Here is a 6,000-nt window from a genome sequence, read left to right as displayed (position 1 = left end):
AGATGAAAATAATAAAATAGTAGTTCACAAATTAAAGGTAAATAATTTGGACCAAACCATATACCTGGGAAAGTATGGATACCCTTACAAGAGACAGGAAAAGTTGCATTTTTTGATAAGGGCAGTTCTGCATTTTTGGCAGTTGCATAAATTTGACGTGATTTTCCATCTCTCATTAATCATTATTATTTGAGAAATAAAACGGCGAATGAAACACCAGAGATTATACTTAATATTAGGTAAGTATATATATTATGAGACTAATGCTTGTTCAGACTACACTGTCAAATGTTGGTTCTGCGTATTTCGCAGTTGCAGTATATCCACATTGTATGGACCACATACTGGATGGCCTTCAGATGCAGTTTCTTTGTAAAAGTGTGAAGAAAGTCCATGAAATGGCTTTAGCTTATCGTGAAGTGAAGATGCGTGAATTTAAAGAGTCCACAAGAAGTAGTAAAGAAGGAGCGCACTAGTCATATCTTGAACTAAGTTTTGAATATGAAAAAATTATCCTCACGATGCGCGATGGCTGCAGCGTTTTCTGGCCATTGACAAAAACATGATCGTGTGACCACATCTCATCAGTACTTGGCCCTTATCGACTTTTGGCGTATTTCGCCAACTTTTATTTTTTAACTTTAGAGATCAGAAAGAATACATACACGGCAGTGGACTGAAGCTGGCGAAAGTGCTCAGAAGCTGCCAAGAGTGGCTCAATGGGTCGAACAGTTTATGGCCACTGTATTTTGAAATTGCAAAGGCATAATTTTAATTGATTATCTTATTTGAAAAAGTTAAAACTATGAATGGCTAATATTATTGTGTGTTCTTGGACAAGTTGAAGCAACAATTCAATGAGAAACGGCTCCATATGTAGAAGAAAAAGTGTTGTTGCTTCATGACAATGCTTACAAGAGCATTAAGACCATGTCAATAATTTATGTGTTGGGCTTAGAATTGTTTTATTATCCAGCTGAAAATCCTGATTTGGCCCCCTTTGATCATTAAGTGTTCTCAAATTTAAATATATGGCCTGTAAATCAAAAATTCTGCTCGAACGAAAGATGAAACAAATGTCTATTTTGCAAAGATTCAAGAATCATATTATTCGGACAACATAAAGATGTTAAAAAATCACTGGAATCGTTGTATTAAGTTAAAATGGGACTATAGTGAGTAAAATAAAAGAATTTTCTGGAAAAACTGTTTTTAATTCCAAAAGAGGTTATTGATCAGACAACTAATCAAAATTTCTTGAACACACGTAATAGGCCCAGAAAGTTATATGTATCATAACTGCAAAAATTCTAATAATGCTTTTGTTTCATTTCCATGTTCATTATACTAAATTTACATTCAAGATGCAGTAGAAATAAACAAACCAAGACACGTTAAATGCTACTAGGACCACTCCCGAATCCTAGTTTACAATGTATAAACTTTGAAAATCATGGTTTGGGATTTACAATGTATATGTTACAGTTCAAGTTGATTATCCAGTTGGAGTTGACTCCAACTAGTTGGAGTCAACTCTAACGGCTGGCTTCAGTAAAAGTTGATTATAAATATAAAATGAAGATTTATATTCAACATTTACTAGTAAAAGTAGACTCCAACTAGGAAAAGTATACTCTTCCCAATGCCATTTAGTAAAAGTTGATTCTGATTCACACAAACAGCCGATTCTAGAAATTAAATGTTACTGAATATGTTCAAATTAGTCTAGGCTGTATCGTCGCCCCCGTTAGGTAAATTAGTCCGATTCGAATGTTTTGCACAAACTTACTCAAAAAGAGGTCCTTATAACAAATCTACTGGGTGCCAGGCAGTACCTTGATCGATAAATTGTTTAAACAATTTTTTTTAGACAAATTCACACAAATAATTTTTTCACTGCACAAAATAATTTTCCTAACAAGTCCAGAAAGTCATACTTTTCCGCACGCGACTGCAGTTTGCCGAACGACGCGGGAGTTCGGCAAGCAGTCGAGTGCGGAAACGAGACTTTCTGCAAGAGTTATGAACAATATTTTTTCTACGAGTCTTTAAAAAATGACCAAATATTAATCAATTAATTTAATTAATATGAAAATACATACACAAATTAATTCTTTGACAAGGTTGTCAAAACCAAACTTTCAGCATAATTGGTTAGCATGACGACGATCTTGGTTTCCATGACGACGATTCAAAACCACTGTTGTTATTGTCTACTGATTTGACTTTCGAATATTATGTCAAAATTATTTTATTTCATCGAATTCTCGCGTTATTTCATTAAAACATGGACACAATAAGATATATTTGAAATAAATTAGTAAATAATATCTAAATATTAGTTTATTGTCTGTATTATAATTACTTTAAGGCCATATTAACATATCTAAATTAACACGCGTGCGGAAAAGTAAAACGCGTGCTGAAAAGTAAAACGCGTGCGGAAAAGTAACACGCATGCGGAAAAGTAAAACTTTCTAAACTAAAACGCGTTCGCGAAAGTAGACATTTTTGCACGCTCGTAGAAAAAAGGTATTTTGTGATTTTTCTCTAAAATTAATTGTTGTCGAGTTATACGCGATTTAAAATTTGAAAAATGCGAAAATAGCCATTTTCAAGGCTTAATAACTCGGTTAAAATCCATTATTATGAAAGTCAGAAAGTGACCAAGTTTATAGCCCCCTCTACAAGATCCAGCAAAAATTTTTGTCATTATTTTATTACTAAGCTTTATCTTTAATTATTAACAATGAGCGCTAAGTGCGTATTAGGCGGCCGTCAATGGTGAGTGCTAAAGAGATGCACCATTCCAGCCATCCAATGGTGAATCTCACTCGCACTCACATTGACGGCCGCCTCAATACACGGTTAGCGCTCATTGTTGATAATTAAAAATAATATCTTATTAATGAAATAATGACAAAAATTTTTTCAGGATCTTATAGAGGTAGCTTTAATCTTTGATTTTTTTTTAGTTTCTGACTTTCATAATATATAATATCGTATGGCATTTTTGCCTTTCGGACAGCTCCGGCGCCAATTACACCTTTAACCCTGTTTCAAGTAACTAGTGTCGATGTACACTAGCCCAGGGGGACCTACGGCTTAACGTGTTCTCCGAGGCACGGTGAGACGGCTCGTGTCATTATTGGAAATGAAAATGGTTTGTCTTTGGCAGGGCTCGAACCCACGTGCACTGGCGTATGAGGCCAGCGATTATGCCGTTACTCCACGGCCGCTCGCTCGACTTTCACAAAAATTATCTTTAACCCGCCATTACACGCGCTATGAGGAAATCCCTCACCATATTTGTTTATAACCAATGAAATTGTGTAAACTAATACGATAGCCTTAAGCACCCAGGAATGCCTTTAGCATGGTTTATGAGAGGGTATGAAAAAGTTTTAGAATATTTCAGGCGGCCAGTGTGCTGTGTGATAGTTGAAAGAAGAGACATCCCTCTTCAAGTGAGGGAATTCCTCACTGCGCGTGCAATCACAGTGAAATCACGTTTCTGTTATCTCAAAGAAACTTTTAGGTTTTTATTTAATATTTAGGTAGGTTTAATTAAAATATTATTGTTTGGATTAGGTTTGGAACAGTGGCACACCGAGGGGGGTTTGGGGGTTAAAATCCCACCCAGAGCATATAGAAATATATATAAAAGAAAGTAGGAAAATGTAACTTGTCTTTCACAAATAATACAAAACACTTTCGGTGCCCAAGCAAACCCCCCCCCCCCAGAGGAAAATTATAGGTGCGCCACTGGTCAAGAACCCATTTTTAAATTTACCTATTCTATTTGGGAAATAAGCCACAATTTAACTTGAAAAATTGATTTTATTGACGTTTCGAATTCCACCTCGGACGTCGTTATCAAAATACAAAATATTAATAGTTAATTACATAAATGCCACAAAGAAATAGCTTCAGAACAGTTTTTAATTTTAATTTGTATTTTTAGTACAATCAATTCGCGTAAAGAACGTTAATTTCTTCAGTGGCTTGCTGAAATTGAAAATTAAGAAAACTTGCTTTTGATCTATATTATTTTTACTTTTTTTGTTAAATTAATAAAAAAAATGGTTTACGAGACTTTCTATAATATGTGAGTACAACCCATTTTATATTTATACATGTTGACATTCATTCTTCCTCGAAATAAGTCGAATATATGTAGGTGATGGCGACGCTCATACGCGTGCAACCACGTCACAATAGAAGACGCGTGTAACGGCGGGTTAACCGAGTTATTAAACATTGAAAATGGTTATTTTGGCAATTTTCAAATTTTAAGTCGCTAATAACTCGACAACAGTCAATTTTAGAGAAAAAAAGGCCCAAAGGATCTAAAAAAAATTTGTACGAAGTGAAAAAATTATTTTTGCAAATTTGTTTAAAATCATTGTTTATCGCCAAACGTCACTAAAATCATTCATTATTGTACTCATTTGACCTCATTTTCGGCAGTAAAGTATCACTTTGTTGTATTGAAAGAAGAATGTTAGTTTACCTGCCGCGATTATTAATCAAATTAACCGAGATTGAATGTAAGTGGTCAATGGCAGCAGTCGATTATTTATTTGAGTGAAATTAAAATTTATTTACTTTAATTATTAAAAATATTGTACAAAATTCATCTTATTATTAATAAAATTTATGTCAAAAAGTAAAATTCTGTAGTGTTTCGCAATTATATTCATACAAAATAAATCAAAACTTTACAGATTTAGTAATTAGGTAGGTATACAATATTGATAACTATCGATTAAACATCAAAACCGGCCATCGTGCAAAAGTCATCTGTCATTACTGTCATACGAATTTTTATTTAGTCTAAAATTAAAAAAAATTTCCTCAAAGTTGTAAGTAAGTGTTAATGTTTTTTATGATTGACGATACAATTTTGTACGCACCACCTCAATACTCTTTATCGAACGCGTCTGTTGCTCGCTTCGCTTCCTCTGCTCGTAATATCAGACTCGTTCGATAAAGAGCCACTTTACTGACTTGGTACATAAATAACTATTAAACAATTTTTCGACCACGGTACTGCCTAGTACCATCTGTCCGACAGCGAGTATAACTCCTAGTTAATTATAACAGGTAGAATGACAAATGAGGTGTCAAAGGAAAGATTAATATCCAAGGATGGTACTAAACGTGACAAATTTAACCTAGGGTGTCTATCCGTCTGTCCGCGAATATAACTCCTCCGTCATTATAACAGGTAGAATGACAAATCTTCTTCTTCTTCTTTTTGTATAGACATTACTTTGGTCTGTTTTTTCAATGTGCCTCTAGTAAGTTGTCGTTCCATCGTTTTCGTGGTCTTCCCACTGAACGTCCTCCTATTAGGGAACCATCTCTCGCTGTCCTGACTACATTCTATTCTATTCTTCTGTTTCTTACCCAGTTATTAATGTTATCCACCTTACATCTCCGTCGTATATCTGTACTTCTAGCTCTGTCCCATAGAGTCTTACTATCGATTTTTCGAAGGGTTTTCATCTCGGCTGTTTCGAGCAATCTTTTTGTCCTCTCTGTGTCGGGTTGTGTTTCTGCCGCGTATGTCATTATTGGTCTGATGACTGATTTGTAAATTCTGCCTTTCATTTCTTTTCCGATATGACAAATGATGTGTCAAATGAAAGCTTATAATCCAAGGATGGTAATATTCATTTTCTTCTTTCATTCATTAAATCCAATATTTCCTCTGTCATCCATCTTTGCTTCCGTGGTCGCTGTTTTGTGAGCATTTCAGTTGCCGTTGCAAAGGCGTGTCTGATTTCCTCCCGAAGGCGAAAGTTAAGGATGTTTAATTGTATGACAGTGTGCTAAAAAACAGTGCGAAAAAGTAAAACCCATTTAAAATACATTGTTACTTCAGACACACTTTAAACCCTTCATGTACTGCTATCTATATTTACAATTTTTACATTTTACATAATATGAGATAGAGTAGATAAAAATTATTTTTGTGAATTTGGTTAACAAAAA

Source organism: Diabrotica virgifera, chromosome 5 (genome assembly GCF_917563875.1).
Source record: "Diabrotica virgifera virgifera chromosome 5, PGI_DIABVI_V3a".
Lineage (NCBI taxonomy): Eukaryota > Metazoa > Arthropoda > Insecta > Coleoptera > Chrysomelidae > Diabrotica > Diabrotica virgifera.
This window is presented reverse-complemented; position numbering follows the sequence as displayed.